The following is a 12358-nucleotide window of genomic DNA, read 5'->3' on the forward strand; positions in this document are numbered from 1 at the left end:
CGCAGACAAGATAAAAAAGAAATGATTGTTGGTCACTCTCCATTGCACATCAATGGCTCTGCTGTGGAGGGAGTAAATAACACCAAGTTCCTTGGTGTGCACATAATGGACAATCTAACCTGGACCCTCACCTCCTCACTAGTCAAGAAGGCACAGCAGCATCGACTTTGAGGAGATTGAGGCGTGCAAGGCTCCCCGTCCCCATTCTAACAACTTTCTACAGGAGCATCTTTGACCGTGTACTGCCTAGCTGCATCATCGTTTGGTACAGAAGATGCAAGGCATCAGACTGCAAGGTCCCACAGAGGATAGTAAAAACTGGCAAAAGAGAAACCGGGTTCTCTCTCCCCACTATTTGTGACATTTACCGGAAGCGTTGCTCACAAAGGACCTGAAGTATTGTTGAGGGTCAAAGAGACCCATCCCTCATTCTCTTTGACCCACTACCGTCAGGAAGGAGGTACAGGAGCATCAGGACTAGGACTGTCAGACTGGGTAACAACTTCTCAAAGGGGAGGGAGAACAGCTAGAAGTTGTGTTGCATACTGGCACCAACGACGGGCAGAAAAGGGGAAGACGTTCTACACAGTGAGTATATAAAGAGTTTGAAAGAGGCTGAAGAGAAAGACTTCCAAGGTTGTAATCTCCCTGTGCCATGGGCTAGAGCAGGTAGGAATGGGGTGATAGCACGGATGAATGGGTGGCTGTGGAGATGGCGCGGGGGACAGGGTTTCAAGTTCTTGGATTATTGGAACCTTTTCTGGGGAAGGGGTGACCTGTTCGAGAGGGGCAATTGCACCTGAAATAGAGGGGAACCAATATCATGGCCAGGAGGTTTGCTGATGCTACTTGAGAGAGTTTAAACTAGTTTTTCAGGGGGATGGGAACTGGAGCCCCAGGTCAATAAGGGAAGGATCAAACTGGAAGGTAGATGTCCGGGCAAGTACTGAAAGGGAAAATCGAAATAACAGGTATGATGGGCAAGGTAGTTTAAAGTGTGTATATTTTAATGCTAGGAGTATTATGGGGAACGGTGATGAACTTAGAGCATGGATCAGTACATGGAACTATGATGTTATAGCTATTGGTTGAGAGAGGGGCAAGAATGAATGATTAATGTGCCAGATTATCAAAGCTTTAGAAAAGACGGGGCAGGGGAAATGTGCACTACTAATCAGGGACAATGTCACAGCTGCACTCAGGGGAGACCTAGTGGATGGGTTAGACACAGAGTCCCTTTGGGTGGAACCCAGGAATAGGAAGGGTGCAATCGCGTAGGTGATATTGTGCTGCAGACCCCCAATAGCCTCTGGGATATTGAGGAAAAGATATGTAATCAGAGTAAGGAAATGTGTAAAAATAATAGGGTTGTTGTCATGGGGGATTTCAATTTCCGTAATATAAAGTGGGACCTTCTTAGTATAAGGGGTTTAGATGGGGAAGAATTTGTTAAGTGTATCCAGGAAGGAGGGGCATACTGGACCTGGTGTTGGTAATGACCCTGGCCATGTGACTGACCTTTCAGTGGGTCAACAAATAGTGACCACATGTCCTTATCTTTCAGGATAGCTAAAGATAAGGATAGGTATGGTCCTTGTGGCAGAGTTTTGTACTTTATACTTTATTGTCGCCAAACAATTGATACTAGAATGTACAATCATCATTGTGATATTTGATTCTGCGCTTCCCGTTCCCTGGATTACAAATCGATAGTAAATATTTAAAAATTTAAATTATAAATCATAAATAGAAAAATTAGAAAAATGGAAAGTAAGGTAGTACAAAAAAAAACAAGATGCAGGTCCAGATATCTGGAGGGTACGGCCCAGATCCGGGTCAGGAACCGTTCAGCAGTCTTATCACAGTTGGAAAGAATCTGTTCCCAAATCTGGCCATTAAATTGGAGTGGGGCAAATTGCAAGGGCATTAGACAGGAACTGAGAAGCATTAATTGGGAACACCTTTTCTCTGGCAAGTGCACTTCAGACATGTGAAGGGTACTTAAAGATCCCCTTTAAAAGGTATTTTAACTTGAAATGCATATTTCCCCTATTTCACATCCTTTCCCGTTAACCCCATTAAATATCCAAAGTGTTAATGGTTTTCATGGCCCCGTGCTTGAAAATTTGCAAAAATATTTATTGGAGCAAATTAAATTTTAAGGGACAAATTACATTAAACACTAATTTAAATTAATATTTAAAATGTAACAAAGATTTACCAAGTGAATGTTTGCTAACTGCACACCTGTACTTAAATTTGAATGTTCTTTGTTCACCTTACAATCTACCTTTGCACGTCCATAATAGCAAATTTGCATACACTTTAAGAACTTAACATAAATTGTAAAGAGCTAAAGGCAGAACATTGATGCCAGAACTAGTATGCCATATTGAAAATCATCAGCTAATCAGAATGAAAATAATATATGCAATGTTACTCTGAACTTCACAAACCATTGTTTGGTAATCTTTCACAAGCACATTATCAAATTCCTTTTCAGATATACTCTCATTAGTGACTCCCTTTTATCACACTTCCGATTTATATCCTCAAAAAAATAAAGAAAGCCATTTCCCCTTAATAATACCATGTTGGCACTGCCTAACTGTGTGCTCAGTCGTCATTTCTGTATTGACCTTCATAACCTTCTAAAGTATAGGCTTAGCCTTTTCCCATAAATATATTAGGCTGAACTATTTTCTCCATGTTGAATGGTGATATTACATTTGTACTTTTCCTATCTGTTGGAATATTTCCAGCATGCTGGGAATTTAAGTTTACAACCAATGCTTTTCACCATCCTAGCAGCCCCCTTAGCTTCACCCTGACACAGTGGTGTCAAGAAAACAACCTCCCCCTCAATGTCACAAAAACAAAGGAGCTGCTTGTGGACTACAGGAGGAATGGAGACAGGCTAACCTCTAATAATATCAATGGATCTGGGGTTGAAAGGGTGAACAGCTTTAAGTTCCTTGGCATACACATCACTGAGGATCTCACGTGGTCTGTAAATACCGGCTGTGTGGTGGAAAAAGCACAACAGTGCCTCTTTCACCTCAGACGGTTGAAGAAGTTTGGTCTGGGTCCCCAGGTGTTAAGAACTTTCTACAGGGGCATCCTGACTGGCTCAATTGCCATATTGAAAATAACCAGTTTATCAGAATGAAAACAATATATGCAATATAGCATACTGCCTGGTATGGGAACTGCACTTCTCTCAATTGCAGGACTCTGCAGAGAGTGGTGCGGACAGCCCAGCGCTTCTGTAGATGTGAACTCCCACTATTCAGGACATTTACAGAGACAGGGCCTGAAGGATTATTGAGGACCTGAGTCACCCCAACTACAAACTGTTCCAGCTGCTACCATCCGGGAAACTATACCACAGCATAAAAGCCAGGACCAACAGGCTCCAGGACAGCTTCTTCCACCAGGCCATCAGACTGATTAATTCACATTGATACAATTGTATTTCTATGCTATACTGACTGCCCCATTGTACGTACTATATATTACAAATTGCACATTGAGACGGAGATGTAACGTAATGATTTTTACTCCTCATATGTGAAGATTGTAAGTAATAAAATTCAATCCTTTTATAGTCATAGTCATACTTTATTGATTCCGGGGGAAATTGGTTTTCGTTACAGTTACACCATAAATTATAAATAGTAATAGAACCATAAATAGTTAAATAGTAATATGTAAATTATGCCAGTAAATTATGAAATAAGTCCAGGACCAGCCTATTGGCTCAGGGTGTCTGACCCTCCAAGGGAGAAGTTGTAAAGTTTGATGGCCACAGGCAGGAATGTCTTCCTATGACGCTCTGTGTTGCATCTCGGTGGAAATGAACTTGAGGTTACAATCTTTCGGTTAAGAAACTGCAAGGGTAAAAAAAAAACACATTATGGGAATCATATATAGGCCTCCAAATAGTAACCAAGATGTGGGGTTGTGATTGCAAAGGGAATGTAATAAGGGTAATGTCACAATTGTAATGGGGAACTTCAATATGCAGGAGGACTGGGAGAACCAGGTTGGTGTCAGCTCACAAGAGAGGGAGTTTGTTGAATGCCTACAAGATGGCTTTTTAGAGCAGCTTGTGCTCAAGCCTACTAGGGGAAAGGCTATCTTACATTAGGTCTTAAATTGGATAAGTCACCTGCACCAGATGGACTACATCCCAGAATCCTGAAAGAGATTGCCGAAGAGATAACAGATGCAATGGTCACGATCTTTCAAGAATCACTTGATTCTGGGATGGTCCTGGAAGACTGGAAAATTGCGAATGTCACTCCACTCTTTAAGAAGGGAGGAAGACAAAAGACAGGAAATTATAGGCCAACCAGCCTAACCTCAGTGGTTGGGAAAGTGTTGGAATCCATTATTAAAGAAGAGGTTTTGAGGTACTTGGAGACTAATGATAAAATAAGTCAAAGTCAGCATGGTTCTGTGAAGGGAAATCTTGTTTGACAAATCTAGAAACATCGAAAACCTACAGCACAATACAGGCCCTTCGGCCCACAATGCTGTGCCAAACATGGACTTACTTTAGAAATTACCTAGAGTTACCCATAGCCAATGTTCCCTCTAATTTTTAGTAGTCAGTGTGCACAAAAATTTTATGTTGTGCAAATTTTTTTCCTGTGACAAAAGAATGTGCGCACTGAATGCACACATGGCACAGTTTATGTAGGTTTACAAAATATTTGACATAACTGCACATAATAACAACAAAATTACATACATATTCAAGTCACTCAGTTATTTTTTCTCTCTCCTGTCTTTGGCATTTACCCATTCTTTGTAAACTCTATATAGACTAACGGAACTTCAATCCAATTGATCGCTTTTGATTCTCATTGACATATCCAAATGATATTCACCTAAACGGTTTCTCAGCTTGTTTTTGATTGTTTCTTGCACAGAAAATTTGAAATTATTAAACTGTCTAACTATTACAGAATGTTCAGCTAGAAAAGCATGATATTTTAGACATAAGGCATTAATTTGTTCATCGCCAAATATGAAGTCACAACCTGCAATTGCGGAGAAATCAAAAGCTGACCATTCTTGTACCTCATCTTCAGGAAACCTTTCTTCTAAATGAACACAAAGACTATTTATAAAAGTCAACAGCGAACTTGTATCTACTGTGATGTTTTCTTCATGTTGTTGGCTTAGCAAAACTTTAACTTTGTCACTCCATGAAACATTGTCTCCCAGATCCCAGAACAGGATAGGTGAGGTGACATAAATTAGTGACGTGCATTGTGGTATTTGAAAAACCAACTAACTAGTTAACAGAAACATTTAGCTAAAAGATTATTTTCAATAAGTATAATTATTAATTACTACATTATTTTAGGTAACTAACCTTTTGTGTGCTCATTAATTTCCTTTGTGCGCTGGTTGAAAAATGTGTGTGCACGCGCACAGTTTAGAGGGAACATAGCCTATAGCCCTCTATTTTTCTAAGCTCCATGTACCTATCCAGGAGTCTCTTAAAAGACCCTATCGTATCCGCCTCCACCACCGTTGCCGGCAGCTCATTCCACGCACTAACTATTCTCTGCGTAAAAAGCTTACCCTTGACATCTCCCCTGTACCTAATTCCAAGCACCTTAAACCTGTGCCCTCTCGTGTTAGCCATTTCAGCCCTGGGAAAAAGCCTCTGACTATCCATATGATCAATGCCTCTCATCATCTTATACACCTCTATCAGGTCACCTCTCATACTCCATCACTCCAAGGAGAAAAGGCCAAGTTCATTCAACCTATTCTCATAAGGCATGCTCCCCAATCCAGGCAATATCCTTGTAAATCTCCTCTGCACCCTTTCTATAGTTTCCACATCCTTCCTGTAGTGAGGCGACAAGAAATGAGCACAGTACTCCAAGTGGGGTCTGACCAGGGTCCTGTACAGCTGTAACATTACCTCTTGGCTTTTGAACTCAATCCCACGGTTGATAAAGGCCAATACACCGTATGCCTTCTGAACGACAGAGTCAACCTGCGCAGCAGCTTTGGGGTCAAGTCCTGTGGACTTGGACCCCAAGATCCCTCTGATCGTCCACACTGTCAAGAGTCTTAACATTAATGCTATATTCTGTCATCATATTTGACCTACCAAAATGAACCACCTCACACTTATCTGGGTTGAACTCCATTTGCCACTTCTCAGCCCAGTTTTGCATCCTATCAATGTCCCGCTGTAACCTCTGACAGCCCTCCACACTATCCACAACACCCCCAACCTTTGTGTCATCAGCAAATTTACTAACCCATCCCTCCACTTCCTCATCCAGGTCACTTATAAAAATAACGAAGAGAAAGGGTCCCAGAACAGATCCCTGAGGCACACCTCTGGTCACCAACCTCCATGCAGAATATGACCCGTCTACAAGCACTCTTTGCCTTCTGTGGGCAAGTCAGTTCTGGATTCACAAAACAAGGTCCCCATGGATCCCATGCCTGCTTACTTTCTCAATCTACTGCTCAACCTTCATCAATGTGTTTAGTCGCATCCTCAAAAAACTCAATCAGGCTCATAAGGCATGACCTGCCTTTGACAAAGCCATGCTGACTATTCTTAATCATATTATGCCTTTCCAAATGTTCATAAATCCTGCCTCTCAGGATCTTCTCCATCAACTTACCAACCACTGAAGTAAGACTCACTGGTCTATAATTTCCTGGGCTATCTGTACTCCCTTTCTTGAATAAGAGAACAACATCTGCAACCCACCAATCCTCTGGAACCTCTCCCGTCCCCATTGATGAAGCAAAGATCATAGCCAGAGACTCAGCAATCTCCTCCCTCGCCTCCCACAGTAGCCTGGGGTACATCTTGTCCAGTCCCAGTGAATTATCCAACTTGATGCTTTCCAAAAGCTCCAGTACATCCTCTTTCTTAATGTCTATATGCTCAAGCTTTTCAGTCCACTGTAAGTCATCCCTACAATCACCAAGGTCCTTTTCCATAGTGAATACTGAAGCAAAGTATTCATTAAGTACTTCCGCTACCTCCTTGGCTTCCATACACACTTTTCCACTGTCAAACTTGATTGGTCCTATTCTCTCATGTCTTCTCTCATGTATTCTCCTCTTACTCTTCACATACTTGTGGAATGCCTTGGGGTTTTCCTTAGTCCTGTCCGCCAAGCCCTTCTCATGGCCCCTCCTAATTTCATTCTTAAGCTCCTTCCTGCTAGCCTTATAATATTCTAGATTCCCATCATTAACCTAGTTTTTTGAACCTTTTGTAAGCTTTTCTTCTTGACTAGCTTTTCAACAGCCTTTGTACACCATGGTTCCTGTACCCAACCATTCTTTCCTTGTCTTATTGGAATGTACCTATGCAGAACGCCACACAAATATCCTCTGAACATTTGCCACATTTCTGCTGTACATTTCTCTGAGATCATTTGCTCTTAATTTATACCTCCAAGTTCCTGCCTGATAGCTTCATATTTCTCTCCAATTAAATGTTTTCCTAACTTGTCTGCTCCTATCCCTCTCCAATGCTCTGGTAAAGGAGATAGAATTGTGATCACTTTCTCCAAAATGCTCTCCCACTGAGAGACCTGATACCTAACCAGGTTCATTTCCCAATACCAGATCAAGTACAGCCTCTCCTCTTGTAGGTTTATCTACATATTGTGTCAGGAAACCTTCCTGACCACACCTAACAAACTCCATCCCATCTAAACCCCTTGTTCTAGGGAGATGCCGATCAATATTGGGGAAATTAAAATCTCCCATCACGACAATCCTGTTATTATTGCACCGTTCCAGAATCTGTCTCCCTATCTGCTCCTCGATGTCCCTGTTACTATTGTGTGGTCTATAAGAAACATCCAGTAGAGTTATTGACCCTTTCCTGTTTCTAACTTCCACCTACAGAGACCCAGTAGACAATTCATCCATGACTTCCTCTTTTATTGCAGCCGTGACACTATCTCTGATCAGCAGTGACACTGCCACATCCCCACCTCTTTTGCCCCCCTTCCTGTCCTTTCTGAAACATCTAAAGCCTGGTACTCTTAAGTAGCCATTCCTGCCCCTGAGCCATCCACGTCTCTGTAATGGCCACAACATCATAGCTCCAAGTACTGATCCACACTGTAAGCTCATCCGCTTTGTTCATAATACTCCTTGCATTAAAATAGACATCTCAAACCATCAGTCTGAGTGTATCCCTTCTCTATCACCTGCCTATCTTCCCTCTCACCTACAAGCTTTCTCTATTTGGGAACAAACCATCCCTTCCTCTGTCTCTTCAGTTTGGTTCCCACCCCCCAGCAATTCCAGTTTAAACTCTCCCCAATAGCCTTAGTGAACTTCCCTGCCAGGATATTGGCCCCCCTTGGATTCAAGTGCAACCCATCCTTATTGTACAGGTCACACCTGCCCCAAAAGAGGTCCCAATGATCAGGAAGTCTGAATACCTGCCCCTTTCTCCAATCTCTCAGCCACACATTTATCCTCCACCTCACTCTATTCCTATACTCACTGTTGGGTGGCAAAGGCAGTAATCCTGAGATTACTACCTTTGAGGTCCTGCTTCTCAATTTCCTTCCTAACTCCCTGTAGTCAGTTTTCAGGACCTCCTCCCTTTTCCTACCTATGTTGTTGGTACCAATAAGTAACACAACCTCTAGATGTTCTTCTTCCCGCTTCAGGATATCGTGTATATGATCAGAAACATCCCGGTCTCTGGCACCTGGGAGGCAAACTACCTTCCATGTTTCTTTCCTGCGTCCACAGAATCGCCTGTCTGACCCCCTATCCATAGAGTCCCCTATCACTGCTACCATCTTCTTCCTTTCCCTACCCTTCTGAGCCACAGGGCCACTGTTGCTTCCCCCAGATACTGAGGAAGTAACAAGCAAGGTGGACAAAGGAGAGGCAGTGGATATTGTTTACTTAGATCTTCAGAAGGCACTTGAAAAGGTGCCACACATGAGGCTGCTTAACAAGACAAAATCCTATGGTGTTACAGGAAATATACTGACACGGATAGAGGAATGGCTGACAGGCAGGAGGAAGTCAGTGGGAATAAAGGGGGCATTTTCAGTTTGGCTGCCAGTGACTAGTGGTGTTCCTCAGGGGTCAGTATTGGGACTGCTACTTTTCACATTGCTTGTCAATAATTCGTATAATGGAATTGATGGCTTTGTGGCAAAGTTTGCAGATGATACAAAAATAAGTGGAGGGCAGGTAGTGCTGAGGAAGCAACACGGCTGCAGCAAGACTTAGACAAATTGGAAGACTGGACAAAAAAGTGGCAGATGGAACACAGTGTTGGGAAATGTATGATGATGTATTTTGGTAAAAGGAACAATAGTGCAGACTATTTTCTAAATGGGGAGAAAATTCAAACATCAGAGGTGCAAAGGGACTTAGGAATCCTTGTGCAAGAGTCCCAGAAGAATAATTCACAGGTTATTTCAAAGGACTAGATAAGGTGTAAAGAGGATGTTTCCTCTGGTGAGGGTATCCGGAACTAGAGGGCACAGCCTCAAAATTGAGGGGCAACCTTTTAGAACAAAAGGAAGGAGAAATTTTTTTTTAGCCAAAGACTGGTGAATCTGTGGAATGCTCTGCCTCAAACTGGGTGGAGGCAAAGTCCGTTGGTATATTCGAAGTGGAAGTTGATTGATTCCCGATTGGTTGGGGCATTAAGGGATATGGTGAGAGGGCAGGTGTATGGGGTTGAATGGGATCTGGGATCAGCCATGATGAAATGGCAGAGAACAGTTGATAGACTGAATGCCCTAAATCTGCTCCTAAGTCTTATGGTCTAAGCCATCAGTTTCAGAAGGTTTGCCAGCCTCATCAGTCCATTCATTTCCTTAGATTTTACTTCCTCATATTATCTCATACATTTGCTGCTTAGTTACTAATTATTTTTGATACGCTTAATTGTAAACCAACATTTCCAGCATAACCCCTATTCCAAATTAAATATGTCAACTGCTAAGGGACCGACTTTTGACTCTAAATTTTGATGAAGTTCTAAATTTGATTTTATATTTCTACATTATGTTCATTGTATTTTAGCAGCATATTAGTCAGCCTTTACACAAGAGATTCTGTAAATACTGGAAATCCAGAGCAACACACAAAATGCTGAAGCTCAGCAGGTTCAACTTCATATAATGTATACAGTATACATCCTGAAATCCTGACTCTTCACAGACATCCACGAAACAGGGAAAAAACAAAGAATTAATAACAAAATGTTAGCACCCCAAAGCCCCCTCCCCCCTCCGACACACAGTCAGCAGCGAAAGCATCAACCCTCGTCTTCCCCCACTTGCTCCAGCAAAAGCATCAAATCCCACCACCCTGATCTGCTGAGATCCTCCAGCAATTTTTGTTAGTTATTCTTCGCTGTTTTCAAAAATTCTCCCAATCCTCAAGACTACTATTATTCCTTGAAACTTTTACTATGTTACATATCCTTGAACTTCAGTAAGCCTCTATTGGATTACTCATCTTGTTTCTGAACAGAATCGATGTTTTTGAGATTAAATAATTCTTTAACTGTTGCACCATTTATCCAGTTATATATTTTAAAGTCAAAGCCAATTTCCCCCACATGCATGTTGACTTTTAAGGCTCTACTGTTGTGTGACGTAATATTACTTCCAGAATTAATGATGTACTAGATTCTGGTCATTATTCCCTAGAGTCCATGGATGATACGAAGATAGGTGGAGAGGTAGGTCGTGCTGAGGAAGCAATGCAATTGCAGCGGGACTTAAGACAAATTGTCCCGCTCGGTGGCCCAATAATATCAGCGCCGGACTCCGGAGCAAAGGTTCCCAAGTTCGAATCCAAGTCAGGTTGAGCATCAAGCTAGCAACTCGGCCTTGTAAAAACAAGAATAGCTTGCTACGGAAACACCGTCATGACAGCGCCCCGATAACTCCACTGCCGCGTTAAGGGCTATTCTTCTTCTTCTTAAGATAAATTGGAAGAATGGGCAAAAAACTGGCAGATGGAACAGTGTTGGGAAATGTATGATAATGCATTTTGGTAAAAAAAAACAATAGTGTGGACTATTATCCAAATGGGGAGAAGGTTCAAACATCAGAGGTGGTGCAGAGGGACTTAGGAGTCTTTGTGCAAGAGTCTCGGATGGTTAATTTACAAGTTGAGTGTGGTAAAGGCGGCAAATGCAATGTTGGCATTAATTTCAAGGGGAATAGAATATAAAAGCAAGGACATAATGCTGAGTCTTTATAACACTAGTCAGGCCATACTTGGAGTATTGTCAACAGTTTTGGGCCCCATATCTCAGAAAGAATGTATGCCATTGGAGAGTCCGGGAGGTTCACGAGGGTGATTCCAGGAATGAAAGGGTTAACATACAAGGAGCATTTAGCAGCTTTGGGCCTGTACTCATTGGAGTTTAGAAGAATGTGTGGGGATCTCATTGAAACCTACCCAATTTGGAAAGGACTAGATAGGGTGGATGTTGAGAGGATATTTCCTACGGTAGGGTATCCAGAACTAGAAGGCACAGCCTCAAAATCGTAGGGTGACTTTTTGAGAAAAGAGGTATGGGGTAATTTTTTTTTGGCCAGAGTAGTGAATCCGTGGAAGGCTCTGCCACAGACTGTGATGGAGGCCATGTGCATGGGTATATCTAAGGTGGAAGTTTATCATTTCCTGATTGGTCAGGGAATCAAAGGATATGGCGAGAAGGCAGGTGTATGGGGTTGCATGGGATGATGGAATGGTGGAGCAGACTCAATGGAATGAATGGACCCAGGTTGGGAACCCCTGCTCCAGAGTTACATTTACTTATTAATTCTATCATAATAAAGCAAGAGTCACCAGCTCCCGTGTTAAACTTTGAAGTGGAAGAGCTTTAAATAAAATAATTGTAATGAGAACAAGTTGAAATTATATGTTGCATATACTTCTTCAATAATGAAGAAATGCACAAGGCAATTTGGATTTTCATATTTTCATATCAAGTTAAACACAGATTTCAGTCACTCTCTTGAAATGTTCTCCTTTCTCCACAGGGCTAAGGCTGTGAGACTGCTCCCACTGTTACACACTTCTTGTCTGCAAGCTTCATGGTGATTTGCCCTACTACATGATGAACTGAGACCAAGAATTTGGGCCACTCTGGCTGCTCCGGGGTCGAAACACTTTGGTTTGGAATGTTGTTGCTTGCTTCTATTGTTTGCATGTGTTTTTTCTCCTCTTTCTCTGCAGATTGGGTGTTGGTCTTTTTTTTTAAATTGGGATCTTTCAGGCATCTTGCTTTGTGGCTGCCTATAAGCAACCAAATCTCAAAGTTGTATAATTTATAAATACTTTGATA

At 42.0% G+C, this 12358-nt stretch overlaps 1 long non-coding RNA gene across 1 annotated transcript in view; it reads left to right on the forward strand.

Annotated features, from left to right (window-relative positions):
• The window catches only part of LOC140205789 (uncharacterized), a 35005-nt gene extending 22762 nt beyond the window's left edge, over positions 1–12243 (forward strand). The window contains exon 3 of the long non-coding RNA XR_011887970.1: positions 12054–12243. This is a non-coding gene — a long non-coding RNA (uncharacterized lncRNA). The remainder of the gene's footprint in view (positions 1–12053) is intronic.
• The last annotated feature ends 115 nt before the right edge of the window (positions 12244–12358 follow it).

This window comes from Mobula birostris, chromosome 12, assembly GCF_030028105.1.
Source record: "Mobula birostris isolate sMobBir1 chromosome 12, sMobBir1.hap1, whole genome shotgun sequence".
Lineage (NCBI taxonomy): Eukaryota > Metazoa > Chordata > Chondrichthyes > Myliobatiformes > Myliobatidae > Mobula > Mobula birostris.